This window comes from Polypterus senegalus, chromosome 1 (genome assembly GCF_016835505.1).
Source record: "Polypterus senegalus isolate Bchr_013 chromosome 1, ASM1683550v1, whole genome shotgun sequence".
In the NCBI taxonomy this organism is placed as follows: Eukaryota; Metazoa; Chordata; class Cladistia; order Polypteriformes; family Polypteridae; genus Polypterus; species Polypterus senegalus.
In genome coordinates this window covers 297,972,011-297,986,850 of record NC_053154.1, presented here as the reverse complement: position 1 = coordinate 297,986,850, position 14,840 = coordinate 297,972,011, and the positions used below count along the sequence as shown (strand labels likewise).

Genomic DNA, 14,840 nt, shown 5'->3' with positions numbered 1-14,840 from the left:
TTCAGGTTTATAAAAGTCATTACTCCTATTTTAATAAAACACAAATTAAGAAAATACAAATTATACAGGACACTCCAAATGACTGATGACAGAACAAATTTACTGCATTCTGGATTACTATCCATCATGCATCCCACAAGTCCACGTTGCCTCTTTTATTGCATTTCCTTGGTATACTTTGCTTTACTTTGGGCTCTTTAAAGGAATACATGATGCAGAGGACATAAAGATATGGAAGAAGATGATCCGCTGTGGCAACCCCTAACGGGAGCAGCCAAAAGAAGAAGATTGTTTCTGTCTGACTCTGAACACTCCCCACAGCCTCTTGGCCTCAGAAGCTTGACATAAATGGATCTGTAACGGATGTGAATTACTTACATAAGCAAAGTGGATAAGAGCAATAACTGTTCCTTTTATTATTAATATTCTTTATTTAACAGATACATTTTTCAGGTGATTACAAAAGTAAAACATAATAAATAAAATATGGGTGATTACAATGTAATAAAGAAAACACTCAAAGCTGAGCATAAACAGCATCAGTTGTAAGAAATCAATAATTCCATATAAAGAGACTCTTACTAGTATAGAAAGGACTAGAACAATACCAGTTCCAGAGTAAAATTTCTCGTAAAATGCATTTAGCAACCTGATAATTTTAGACAAAGTCTGAAAATCAAATTTGCTAAAAACTGTTGGTAAACACATAAAGTCTGTGTAGTGTTTTATCCATAACTCAAAATAGAGGCCACAATCCTTAAATCTCCTTTCAGATTCAGACAGCATAGGACAACTCATTCAAAGCATCAAACTTAATTTTTGTTCATTAGAAATGGGCTTAAACTTTTAATGGAGTATTCTAGTAGGTACACTGACTGTGTAGCTGAGAACTTATACAAGGTTGCTGGTTCATTTCCAACTCCGAATCATCACTTAATCTGGAGCAAGTCTAACTAATAAGGCTTTTTTAGACTTTTTTTTATATCAATTTTCAGTCACAGACATCATTTACACAATCTTAGCAGTCGCAATGCACCTCTGTGATCTTCACACATGCAGTGTGACATCCCCAGCCCAACCAGTCTGTCTGTGAGTCGTCCCTGCAGAATCCAATGGCTTCGCTTTTGTTTTAAAGCCAATGCCTTGTTAAATGTGTCCTGGAAAATAAAACCATAATTTTTCAGGCAACATTATGGCAACAGGTTGAGTTTCAATAGGCAATTCCAGATCAATGGGTTTCAACATTTTTTTATTTATGTATATTTTACAAAAAAAAGTAAAGTAACATAACATTCTTAAACCTATATAAACCACTTTAGGATTGTAAGGGGGCACAATCCATTTTGACAGCACTGAGTGCAAGTAAAGAGCCAGTCCTGCAAATCGTCCATAGCAGGATCCACACATACTCGGCCTACTATGTCAGTTTAGGAGTGCCAATAAATCAAAAAGCGGGTCTTTGGAAATGTGGGAAGGAAAAAACACATAGAATGACAAGACTATACAAACAAACTCTATACATACGTGACCAGACATGACTTTGAACCCAGGACAGTCTATCTGTATTACCTACGAAAAGGCCTTTTTAAATGTACCAACTAAAATAACACTTAGATTACAGGTTAACAACCTCAAGAACTTCAAACAAGCTTTACGTGGTCAGACTGATTACAGAGGAGTCAGCAAACCAGACTTGCAAAGTGTCACAGAAATGAGCTGCTCCTTAACCGTCTAACTCACACAGACACACCACAAACCAACAAATGAACAGTCTTGAAAAAAGAATTGCATAAACAGGTGCAGAATATACTTATGGAGTAAACATTACTAACGTACAGGGTGGGACAGATGACACCTTATACTTAGCACTGTTATGAGGATCTGTATTTGCTATTCAAAATACATTGAAAAATAAAATAAAGGAACATTTACTAGCATACCAGCAAGTGACCATCCTTTGTCTCATCCTAGAGTATTTGTGCAGTAAAAGAATTCAGCAATGAAGCTCATGGTGACAAAGCAAACAAAGGAGCTCTTTGTTATGTCTGTGGGCTGTACTTACCTTTGAAAGTATCTGTCTCTTTATTAGATAGTGCCATTTCATATATCTACCAGTCTATTGTGTTTCATACCCTTTGCTCTTGCAACACCTTTCATATCTGTTAATCTTACACTATGCAGAATATTTTATAACTGTTTCATGTAGCACATCTTCTATCAATCCATCATATACTGACTTTCACATTTATTTATCTATCTATCAATCATGTAGTGCCATTTATATCTATGTGTCTACAATATAGTTGTTTTTCTATCTATTATATTGTGTTATTGATATCTATATGTCTATGATATAGAATCTTTCCTATATTTCCATCCATTATATAGTGCCATTCATATATTTGTGTCAGTTATATAAGTGCTTTATCTATCATATATTGCAATTCATATCAATCAATCTATCATATGGTCATTTTTCTATCTATCCTTAGTCACTCAACCTTTCTTCTCATCAATAATTAGCTAACTCACATGCATCTCTAATTTATAATGCAACTAATATCTACTTATCATTGGTCACTTTTTATTAGTCTATTCTATACAGTGAATTTAATGTATATTGTATATAGTGTCTATACTGTTTTATATAGCTGTTTTCCTAACCATGCATGTTCTAAAGTACCTTTAATATCTATTTTACTGCATATGGGTTTTTAGTAAGTTTATACGGTTATTATTGTTACATGTACAGATTACAGTAAAATTCTTACTTGCATATGCTAATCAACATGCAACACTGGTGCCCTGAGTATAGCAACCGTACCTCAAAACTTTCAAATTCTTAAAAAAAATTTCACATATGACATGATACAAATCATTTTGAGCTCTGATCCGCTGTGGCAACCCCTAATGGGAGCAGCCGAAGGAAGAAGATATGAATAGAGCTCAAAGTCCCAGCAGACTAACCTGTAGATTGTAGGATGCGATATTTCCATATGTAATTAGAAGGGCAAGTAATTAAAGGCAAAAGTGAAAACTAGGAGAGCAGTAAGGTAAACCAGTAAGGCAGCCTCAGCTCTGATGGGCTGAAGAGGCTGCAGGTTTCTTTTAATCGACTACTAATTGATGGCTCCTGCTGAACTTCTGCTTTAATTTGTTTGTCGTCATGTGTACTGGTGTTTGCACTCTGAAGCAACAGGTGTGGGACATCTTATTATTTCTTCATTCGTTTTGTGAATCCTGTTATACCAAATGGGTGCCAGTCAACTGCAGGTTGTACATACTAACAGATGGATAATCCAGCCAACCTTCATGCCTTTGGAATGACAGAATCCTGGGAAAAATCCATGCAGATACAAGCAGAACTGGTACAATCCATGCAATGCTAGGGTACAAGTCTGAACCCAAGAAATGTGAGACATCAAGTTCAATTGCTGTGATATAGTATTTTGTTTAAATTCAGGTAAAAAATAAAACTGTAAAGAAATTGATCATTTTTTAAGCTAAAGCATAATAAAAAAACACTTTAAACAATGGAGAGTACTGTGGACTTGTGCTTGCATTACTTAGTATTAAAACTAAACATTTTATTTCCCAGCCTGTCGGTAGTATTAAGTGTGCTGTTGGGCTCTTTTGATTACACAAGTGGACTTTGTTTGTTGAATTGGAGGAAGGCCATTTGTATGAAACTTTAGACAGAAGTCAGAGGCCAATGTCTGATTAGCAGGTGCACACATGAAGAGAGTTCTGAAGGGCATTGTGTCTCATCACCACTGAAGTAAATCTTGTTATTAATGGAGACTAAGTGAACCAAGGAGACTGATTGGAATTCTCCATCACTGATTAACTCAGGTGCAGAATGATGCAAATCTGGGCCAATGCTGTCCATGTTTTTGCATTTGTGACAGCTACTCTCATACACAGTATTCTAACAGGTTTGTTATCACATTTATTATCAGCAATACTAAGGCCATCTAAATTTAATTCCTTTATTCATTGCTATATTCAGATTCTAAAACATGCTCCCTAGAGGAGGAAATCCTATTGAAAACCCCCAGATTATAACACAGAAGGCCACATAGAATCTTTCTGAAATTAAAAAATGTATTCTTAACGAAAATGCTCTGAAATAAAATGAAGCTGCATAGAGCACAAAAAAGGCAAAAAGAGGAATTGACTGAAAAGGCAAAGGCAATCCACGGCAAACAAAGTCCTAATATGAAATCCAAGGCAAAGGTATGAAACAGAGCACAGGGTTAAAACACAGAGAACCACAAAAAATAATCACAAAATCCAAAAACTCACCACACCACAAACACATTCAGATAAACTGCTAGGAACTGTGAGAAACAATCACCCTCAGGGCCTCTTGGGGAACCACCCACAAAATACATAATAAAATATACATAAGATACACAGAAACATATTAACATAAACAAACAAAAGATTAAAATTGAACAATACAGGTATTAAACAAGAATTTGAACCCCAGCCAGGGGAGGTACCCCGGCTGAAACATAACCCCAGGTACCCCCTGCCATACGTAGGGACCAAATATAGTTTCAAAGTTTTACCACATAAGGTGAGTATGAGGTTAGATGCATATTTATTTAATCAATTTGCTAGTAATGGTATTATTTATGAAAAATGGTAGTAATATTGTAATGCCACTGAGAAATGTCTCAGCCTGGGGATGTTATCAGCTCTGAGTCACCAACAGTATGAGCTGCCACTCCACCATTCAAATGAGCAGCTTCAGTGCCAGCTAAAGGAGAGCCTTAAAAAGAGAAGCCTGCTGCAGTCACATATACTGGGGGGCCATCCTTAGGCACAGGCTGGGTAGGCACTGGCCTTTGGACACCATGCCCTTGTGGGCGCCAGAACCCCTGGTTCCAGAGATACATACCAATATGCCCCCAGTGCTAATCTATTTCACATGCCATCAGGAGGGTGCCTATCTCCAAGGGGGACCCAGTCATCCTTCTTTGTCAATTTCAGTTACGGATCAGACTGCACTTATCTACAAGCAGGCTTTCTTTTAGATATCTCTTTTTGGCTGCTTGCAATCAACACTGCCTAGGTGCGTAATGTACTGTTAGTCAGCCCTGCATAACCAATAATATTTTTCATACCTAATTTATTGCATATCACATAGTACCAGATTAAGTGTTCAGTGATCAGCCAACAAGATTCTTCAGTTACCATGGGATATTTGACACACTGACTATGAGCCTCGGTGTTGAGTGACATGACAGCCCCGGGCTCAGATAGAAATAACAATATGCAATATTTGAACAAAAATAAGTGACAAAAACCACAGCAGTCTCAAAATGTTTCATCATTATGCTCACACCACAGCAGTTTTCCCCTGAATTGCAACAAATTGGCCGGGTACAACGCAACTTCCGAAAAACCACTTATTTGAATAGTTTCTTACTTGAGAGGAGAGGCAAGAGCGTTTAAAAGAAATGCTTTTTGGGAGGTTGGGGCCCAATCACCACCATTGTGTGGGCCCATGAATTTTGTGCTACGCCAGTGTGCTGGTTGACTTGATTAGCACTTCCAGTTGGGCACTGTGTGTACGAATGGAAGCTGGCATCCTGTCCTGGGTTGTTTCCTGCCTTGAATCTCATGCTATTGAAATAGGCTCCAGCCCCATACAACCCTGAATTGGATTAAGTAGTCTTGAAAATTCAGTAGTATTGTTATGAGTGCTCACTATTATGTATGTTATGACAAATATACACAAGTAAGAATTTTAGATATAGCACTATAACAGCAGCATGAATTGGTCTCTTTCATTTAAAGCACGAAGTGTCTGATAGTTAAGAATAGCAGAACAAAAAACTGGAGTTGGCTCAGACGGCTCAAGCCTAATACCCCTGCCCAGGCTTTGTCTGTACTGGTAACAACCTGCTTGGTTATAAAGGAGCAAATTCACTGTTAACACTAGCAGATGCTTCACCCATCCATCTGTCCATCCTTTTTTCCATTTGTCTTAGTTTCTAAGAATAATCATTGTTAATATATGTTTGGCTAACACTTTTATCTATGGTAATTTTCATGATCAGGATGAATTACAATTATCTAAATGTGCTTACAATTGGCATACAACAGGGTTAAATGACTTGCTCAGAGTCACACAGTGAGTTTTTGGTAGGCAATGTGGTGTATCCAGTTTCTTAAAACACACCATCTGCCTTCCATTACAAGATCACAAACCTGGAGCTACCCTTACAGCAGGGGCCCTCTGATGAACCTAAAATAATATGTCAGTAAATCAGAGAGCACACTCATTCACCCACAGTTCTACACAGTTTGAAATGCCAGTTAGACCTAACCTGCACACCTTATTGATGCCAGATGAAAACTGTAGTGCATTTCATATAGACATGGGGAGAATGTGAAAACATTAATGGATTTGAACCCAGAACTCTCTGAGGCACCACAGCACACCACCTTGCTCCCAAGACCCCTGGCGCCATCTCTTATTGATTGTACCCTCACTTTTTATTCTAGGCTATTCCACTGAGGTCCACAGGCTTTAGACTTTTTTCCATTCAGCCTCATTATTCATTTTCCTTTCAAGCTGTGGTGTCATTCTTACTGTGAAGTAGCTTGATCAGCATTTCTTTTTCGTCGACATTGCTGACCTGCTCACCTAGCACATGACACTCGGACATAATGAAAAATAGCTGACATAGATGTGTTAATGGTCAAAGAGCAAGGCATGTGTAGGACGAGAAGGCTGTCTCTCATTAATCACTTGCCTGCCATTTCTGTACCTTTATTTTATTTCATAGGTTGGTGCAGTGGCTGCCTCATTAGTGCTTGAAATCAGACTTAGACTTGGAATTTTCAACATTCTCCATGTGCCCATGAGGCTTTCCTTTTTTTTTTTTTAATGTTAATAAAATCATTATGCAACTAACACATCAACACTCTCCTGCACCATGCTCAGTTGAATATAAATAACTTGCCTCAAACTTTTTTGACCTTCCTCCTTAAGTAATTGCCTTTACTTTGAAATGTATGAATTTAACCCAGTGTTCTTACAGAAAACCTTTCATCCATTTTCTACAAGTTTCCAGAAGCCTGTTCTAGCAGCATCTCTCACAATGCAGGAACAAACCCTGGACTGAACGCCATTCTAACACAGAGTAGACAAACTTGATTGAGAAACTACATGAGAACACAGCAGGGACATTCAAAGTCCCCACAGACTAAGACTGTGCCAGGTATCATATCCAGATCTTTGAAGCTTGTGAGGTAGCAGTGCTATGCACTGTGCCATCATGACACCCTTTCCAGTGTCTCTGACATAAGGAACAATACAAAAAGAGCACTGTGAAACAAATCTATGTCCATGAATCCTTCATTCATTTATGTTATTATTTTTTATTTGCTAAATGCTATGCCTTGTGATAGCTTGGCATCCCATTCAGGGATATATTCCAACTTAGGACAGCTTGTTTGAATTAACTATACTAAACGGGTTTCTAATGGATGGGCTGAGTATACTCCACATTAGATATCCACAACCATGTCATCAAATTCCTATTCATGTCTTTGGAGGAATAATTTGGATAGGATTAAATAATTGAATGAATATGCCAATCATTAAAAGTACTGTGAAGCCCACCTTAATAAAAGAATACTGTAATTGTGTCTGTGTAACCATCCAGTTGCTATGTCTCTGTCATTCCAAAACATGGCACATCACAAACATTTTTAGTAATAAAATATTTTGCACTTTGCTTTTACAAATCCCATACCAAATGATATATAACAGAGTGCACTGCAAATGTTAACATTAAGATCTACATTGATTACATAGATTTCAACCAGTTTTACGATGGTTAGCACAGCTAGTGTGACAAGAAATAAATAGTAACAACATGAACTGTTAGGAGATATGTTTTGCGATCTTATTTCTTAATTTCTTAAATCCATCCATCCATTTTCCAACCCGCTGAATCCGAACACAGGGTCACGGGGGTCTGCTGGAGCCAATCCCAGCCAACATAGGGCACAAGGCAGGAACCAATCCTGGGCAGGGTGCCAACCCACCGCAGGTTTCTTAAATGTATGTATGTATTTATTTATTTCGTTGACACAGCATGCAACATGGAATGAAAACTGAAATGAACACTTGTCACTTTCACTAATTAACGATCAGAGGCGGATTCTAGCTAGTTCAGTTTTTAATTGGTGAATCATCTATAGCATAAACCTTCGGACATCAAGTGCCACATTTAGATTGTGAACTAGGAGTACCAAAGCACATTACTTACAAAAATTCCCAGTAAGTTCCAAAAGCTCCTCTAAAAAATGCCGCTAGAGAGAGAGATCCCTCTCAACCACTATTTTAAGTATTATTTTTCTTGGATTAGTTTGAACAGCGGCTTTTAGCTTGCAGGACGAGTTTCACAATAAACACTAGAAATTTTTGTAATGGCTACTTTGTGTTTTATTTAAAGATACATTTTAATTTTTTTTTCCAATCCAATATGGTGTTCCACAAGGCTCTATCCTGGGTCCGCTGTTATTCTCAATCTACATGCTTCCGTTAGGTCAGATTATCTCAGGGCACAACGTGAGCTACCACAGCTATGCTGATGACACACAGCTGTACTTATCAATAGCACCTGATGACCCTGATTCTATTGATTCACTAACACAATGTCTGACTGGTATCTCAGAATGGATGAATAGTAATTTTCTCAAGTTAAATAAAGAGAAAACTGAAATTTTAGTGATCAGCAATAATGGATACAATGCGGCTATTAGAAATAAACTGGATACATTAGGATTAAAAGTCAAGACGGAGGTAAAAAGCTTAGGGGTGATTGTTGACTGTAATCTGAATTTTAAATCGCATATTAATCAGATCATTAGGACAGCATTTTTTCACTTAAGAAACATAAGTAAAGTTAGACCTCTTTTATCACTGAAAGATGCTGAGAAATTAGTTCACGCGTTTGTTTTCAGTCGACTAGATTACTGTAACGCACTCCTCTCAGGACTACCCAAAAGATATAAATCGTTTGCAACGAGTGCAGAATGCAGCTGCTAGAATCCTAACTAGGAAAAGAAAATCAGAACACATTACTCCAGTTTTGATGTCACTACACTGGTTGCCTGTGTCATTCAGAATTGACTTTAAAATTCTGCTTATGGTTTATAAAGCCTTAAATAATCTCGCCCCATCTTATATATCGGAATGTCTGACACCTTATATTCCAAATCGTAACCTCAGATCCTCAAATGAGTTTCTCCTTAGAATTCCAAGAACAAAACTTAAAAGAAGTGGTGAGGCGGCCTTCTGCTGCTATGCACCTAAAATCTGGAATAGCCTGCCAATAGGAATTCGCCAGGCTGATACAGTAGAGCACTTTAAAACACTGCTGAAAACACATTACTTTAACATGGCCTTTTTATAACTTCATTTTAATCGTAATTTAACTTAATCCTGATACTCTGTATGTTCAATTCATCATAACAACTATCCATGGTGGCTCTAAAATCGGTACTGACCCCTACTCTCTTTTCTGTTTCTTTTTCCGGTTTCGTTGTGGTGGTGGCCTGCGCCACCTCCACCTACTCAAACCTTCATGATGCTCCAACAATGATGGACGGATTAAAAGGAAGAAGTCTACGTGACCATCATCATCAAGCCCTTCCGTGAGAACCCTAAATCCAAAGAGGACTGTTTCATTTATGTTAGGTAGATTGCCCAGAGGGGACTGGGCGGTATCATGGTCTGGAATCCCTACAGATTTTATTTTTTCTCCAGCCGTCTGGAGTTTTTTTGTTTTTTCTGTCGCCCCTGGCCATTGAACCTTACTCTTATTCGATGTTAATGTTGATTTATTTTTTATAATTATGTCTTTCATTTTTCTATTCTTTAATATGTAAAGCACTTTGAGCTACTGTTTGTATGAAAATGCGCTATATAAATAAATGTTGTTGTTGTTGTTAATTTTTTTTTTCCTCAAAGTAAAATATATTATTGTTTTGTCCGTTATTCAGACAATGCACTGAATAGGGAAACCTGCACAACAACACTTACCATTTGTGAATTAAGAGTACAGTCTCGTGTCTAGTAAGGCTAGAACTCGGTGTGTGCGCTGGGGTTGGGCGCGGATGCGGGGGCTGAAATATGCAAATACAGATTCTACAGTTGGATGCTTCTACATTATACCACGAACAGGTGTTGCATCTAATTTCATTCTTGTCTCCACATCCCCGTCCCATAGCCACACCCCTCTAATTTGGCCGAAATGTCAGATTTGTGATTATTCAAGCCTAGGTCTTGCACATAAATCAGTTTTTCAGCACGCCCTTCTGTGCAGAAGAGTGCAAGGTCCAAAACCTATTCCCTTAAAATAAACAAAAACGTTATATTATTATTTGCCTTTGCAAGCAGCCAGCACGCTGCAAGGAATACGCGGGTGCGCGCCTTCCTGTGGCTCACTGACAGGTGAAAATTGCGTGATTCATTTAAATTGTAGAGATCAGAAGCTGAAAGAAGTAATCACGCAGTTGCAGCTTTATTTACACAAAATATATACGATGATTTAAAAAAAAACAACTTTTTTTTGTTGCCTTGGTGACTTTGCTCCTAGGGATGCAGCCTCCCCAAGTCTAAGGGATCGCTATTGAAGGGGAGAACGACGATTACTGACCTGCATGTCTGTTCTTTGCAACACAAATGCCTGAAGTCAAATTTTAAGGATAGCATTTTATTGTATAATTAAAATGCCTCATAATTTCTCGCAGTCTTTTTCCCAGCAAATATGTCAGTAATTTGTATTGTTTTGTTGTTTTCTTTATGTACGACGTTTTAACCCTTACGAGGCACAAGGTGTTATTAAATACAATATGGTTTATGTCAATATAGGGGATCTAACACTCACAAAATTTAACAAGCCTTTTGTGGCAAAAGTTCTTTTTATCAAAAATCATTATAGATTTGAATAAATGAGGAATGGAATCACTTCTTTCTTCACATGAGGTAAATAAAGTACATTTTATTAGCATGTTCTTAATCTTAATTAAATTAAAAAATGTGCATGTAAATTCTTATTGTTTTCTTAGTTTATTAACTGAAATGGCACTTACCTGGATCGCGTGTACTTAAAGTGTACTCAGAAATATAATTTAGACTTTAACATCGAGGGCACAAAAGCGGACAGATGTGTAAACCTTCTTGTATCTGCATAACGGAGGAATCAGAGGTAAACAAGTTACTGTGGTTATAGAACATCAGATCTGGTCGGCCTATAATGTAATGTATCCATAAAGAATCAATTGACAAACGTTTTCAGACATCCTTATGCCTCACTTAGAATGAAAAAAAAAACCATTTTGTTTAAATGAAAATAAATGGGGTAAGGGAACAAAATTGATGAGTAGGCCATCAAATTCAGCCCCATCATTTTTGTTGTTTTTATCAAGAATAGATAAATAATAACTCCTGAGACTAAAAACGTGTGATGTATTTATGATATAATGTGAAGCACCCTGTGAAAGGTACTTCCTCCCTCCCCAGAGGTGATCCCTATCACTTTCTTAATTCAAAAATTGTCTTTTAGCTTAGATTCAGTGTAGAATATAGAGAGTTTGTCATGTATTATATTTGTACTTACATTTTTGCTTTTTGCAATATAAGAACATGTTAAGAGTTCACCAATAGATGTTTGGAATGAATTAGTAAGATGTTATTGGTTAAAGGGAGGATCTTATTGTGTGAAAAGGGGTGCATTTTTATATAACTCATTATTTTTCTAATTCATGTGTCAAAGCAGGGCATAAAATGGAATGACTGAATACTATAAACTGGATTCATCAGACAACATACATGTGTGTCACTTAACTAACCAATAAAATTAAACAAAAACACTGAAAACAATTTATTAGGAAAGCGTATAACAAACTAACAAAGATTCTGTCCACAAAAAAGTACAGTGTGCAGGTTTTCACTGATTAAATTGAACTATCTCTAACAATACACTTTAACAGAAATAAATAAAACCATAGATGAAATGTTTTGTAGCAGACTTCTCCATTTGCCCAAACCCACAGATCAATGTCATCTGCTCTTTACGAACATACTGGGCAAATGGAGGAACCTTTAGCCGACAAACTACCCACACAAACCATGTGAAACCATTTTGGTCACATGTCATGGTCAATCTGTTAAATTTGAAAAATATAAAACAGGGATTTTGACTGACTTCCTGTAATATTAAAAAAAATATAAAGAATTTAACATATTTCAGATTGATTTTAATAATTCGTGTAGATCTTTGTTGTTTACAAAAAATCTTAAATGAACAAAACCAACATGTGAAATTACTTGACTTTGTTTAATTTACCCAATTAACATCTGTACTGGAATCTTCTTCCATTTGTCCTCCTTGTCAAATATGGCATATTTCATTTTGATCTTCTTTACACTGCAATATATAAATTGAGCAGAGACAGGCAGTAGTTCAGATACATGCAACACCTAATACAATTCAAACTTTCAAATATAATTCTTCACCCTCCTAATGTATCCTTTACCAAATATGTTAAACTAAATGCATACAGTATGTGATTTAATTAATATTTGGCAATTGATTTCAATGTGATTAACAGAAATTACATTATGACCTAACATACAGTATGGTTTGTATGTGAAACAGCAAGCTTACCAGAATCCTTCAGCATCATCGTGGCAATGTCCAGTCTTACATTAGCTATGCAGTCAATGTCAGTCAGAAAGCATGATGGTTCAATTACTAAGATTTTTTTTAAAATGATATTTAATCATGGCATTGTTTGTAACTGTTTATCAGTTTATTCTTTTCATAGGGTAACTCTGAGTAATAACCAGATCAATGTTAAAGCTGAACATTCATCAGGGAGTTAAGGAAGTATGGATCTTCTATGAGGTCTTCAAAGTTTTTGCCTATCAATTATATCTTCAAAACAAATGCACACATAATGACATGGGTATCAAAGGTGGTCACTTTTTTCTCATGAACATTCTGAAATGAAAGAGTTTCCACAGCACTGCATTAAACATTTACTTGATTCATTTTGTTTTAGTTGATTAACACTACACAATTAGAATTATGTCATCATCGAATGTTAGGCTAACTTTGTTGTCTCCAGGCACATCATTTGTGGTTTTTCATCCTCTCCAAATGAAGCAAAAACTCCAGTTTTTCCATGGGATGAGTGTGTTACCTGTATTTCAGAGATTAAACATTCATTGAGCAAATTCAGATTGCTTATATCACTTGACCTACCCATCAGTTCCACCTCGGTCCTTTTACTTTCAGTTCAAACAAAGAATTAGAGCAGCGTTTCTCAACCTTCAAACAAAGAATTAGAGCAGCGTTTCTCAACCTTTAAGTATTTGCCACCCGAGTGTTCATAACAGTTTTAATCGCGCCCCCCTAACATTTTTTTGAAATGTAGATGCATATTTTATTATACCTACTTAACTTTTATCGACATTTATCTAACTATATTTATTGTTCTGGTAGTTTAAGTTCATTTGTTTTGGTTTCAACAGATGTTTTTTTCAAGTTTTTCATTCTTGTTTTCTTTTTTTCACATTTTCGCACCCCCCTAGGGAGGCCCGCCGCACAGGTTGAGGACCACTGAATTAAAGGGAAGGTTTGTTCCTTTTTTGTTACGAGAGATAAGAATTGTTTAAAACATTTATCAATTAATTCCTTATTCCTTACTGGTACAAGAAACTATAGGAGGACTAAATCTGATGCCCATCAGAGGGTTTACACCTCTTTCCTCTTTTGTGCCCTTGATATTAAAATGTAAATTATAGTATGTCTGAGTACCTTAAGTACATGTGATATAGATAAATGCCATTTCAGTTAATTAAATAAGAAAACAGAATAAGAATTTACATGCACTCTTTTAAATTTAGAGTAAGAATATGCTGCAATCTTAAAAATAAAGGTGCCATCGTGGTTCTTCAGACCAATGCCGTAGGGGAAACATTCCTAGTTCCCAAAAGACCAATCTGCATGAAGGTTCCAGAAAGAACTATTTTTTATTTAGATCTGTAACAGGCTCCATACTGTAAATAACTATGAGTAAATGTTAACAAATGTTGTGATTTTAGAAGGACTCTTGCTGCATACAGGTTATGTCCATGTTTTCTTAACTCTGTTAGTAAAATGTTATATATATTAAAAATTTTGTCTACATTTTAGGACATTTTTCAAACCACAAATAACCAACTTCATATGCGAAGTACCCATCCTAGAATTAAATGGTGCTTTGTCAAGCAAAGGTTCAGTAAGGAACCACACAACCTGGTAAAGAACCATTAAAATGCCATTAAAGAGTGTAGCAAAAATTTGTTTTTTTAACTCATTAGAAGAAACATTTCACATTTTTGTAATAATGTCTTTCCTCATTTATTCATGTCCATAATGCCTCTGAGATAAGAACTTTTGGAACAAAAGGCTTGTTATACTTTGTCCGTGTCAGATCCTCTATATTGACATGAACTATATTGTATTTAATAACACCGTCATATCTAAAAAGACAGAACAATACAAATTACCAACATATTAGTGCTAGAAAAAATATTGAAAGAAATGATAAGAGGCATTGTAATTATTATATTTTAACAGCTTCTTTAAAAGACTTCAGGCATTGATGGCAAAGAACAGACATTCCAACTGGTACCTGATGAGAGTTCAGTTTGGGAATCCCAAAGTTAATTGTTCTGCTTTATATGGTTTATAAAGCCTTAAATAATCGCGCTCCATCTTATATATCAGAATGCCTGACACATTATATTCCAAATCGTA

At 36.3% G+C, this 14,840-nt stretch overlaps 1 long non-coding RNA gene across 1 annotated transcript in view; it reads left to right on the top strand.

The window, feature by feature from the left end:
* The window catches only part of LOC120514389, a 30,964-nt gene extending 16,637 nt beyond the window's left edge, over positions 1-14,327 (top strand). Inside the window, exon 3 of the long non-coding RNA XR_005630449.1 lies at positions 13,631-14,327. This is a non-coding gene — a long non-coding RNA (uncharacterized LOC120514389). The remainder of the gene's footprint in view (positions 1-13,630) is intronic.
* The last annotated feature ends 513 nt before the right edge of the window (positions 14,328-14,840 follow it).